We start from the raw sequence: 976 nt of genomic DNA, 5'->3' as shown, positions 1-976 counted from the left end.
ATTGCTAAACTTAGTCCCCTTTCATAAATCACAAGGTGCTAATGCCAATGTTGAAATAAACAGGTCTAGCAAGAACTCCTGCTTTGGTTTTTTATCATCTTCCAGAACTTAAAAAGAATTCAGCCATGAAGTTATTATTTTAGGTTTAGTAATTATACCAACAATGTCGCTGCCAAGCTGAGTTGTCTGATGATTCCTTCAGAAATGCTAACTTGCGGGTGCCTGGGTGGCTCAGTTGGTTAAGCGACTGCCTTCGGCTCAGGTCATGATCCTGGAGTCCCTGGATCGACTCCCGCATCGGGCTCCCTGCTCGGCAGGAGCCTACTTCTCCCTCTGACCCTCCCCCCTCTCATGTGCTCTCTCTCTCTCGTTCTCTCTGTCTCAAATTAAAAAAAAAAAAAAAAAAGAAATGCTAACTTGCTTGAGCAATGGTTTAAGGAGGGTCTATACCGTACTGATTTATTTCGGTAACTCCCAAACTTTTCAATACCAAGCTCCCCTCTTCTAAAAATTATATACTTTCTGATAGCCACCCAGGGCCATGTGTTTTATTAAACGATCTTGTCTACAAAGGCAGAATAATTATTTAAATAATGAAAAGGCCTTCCCATTTAAAAATTAATCGGGCAATTAGAGATTCTAATTGGCACGTGAAAAACCGGTGTTGTCACACTGGCTTACTAAGTCTAGTCGAAAGCAAAGCCATAGTATTAATGGACAGTCCGGCCAGTTTCAGCGTCCTTTACGATTTTCATTACTGACATTTTCAAATGTTTGCTATTGGAAAACGAGGACATAGGACGGCATCACAATAAAAGGAGACAATATTCCACAGAAAGCGCATAGCATCTCTCTCAGGTAACCCCTCTAGACCCAGGGAGGTGCTTTCTCGGATCCCCGCCTTCGTCTAGCCTAGCGCGCATTTAGCACCGCCCCCACGCCGGCTCCGCCCCGCCCCCACGCCGGCTCCGCCCCG

The sequence above is a fragment of the Neomonachus schauinslandi genome, chromosome 15 (genome assembly GCF_002201575.2).
Source record: "Neomonachus schauinslandi chromosome 15, ASM220157v2, whole genome shotgun sequence".
NCBI lineage: Eukaryota > Metazoa > Chordata > Mammalia > Carnivora > Phocidae > Neomonachus > Neomonachus schauinslandi.
This window is presented reverse-complemented; position numbering follows the sequence as displayed.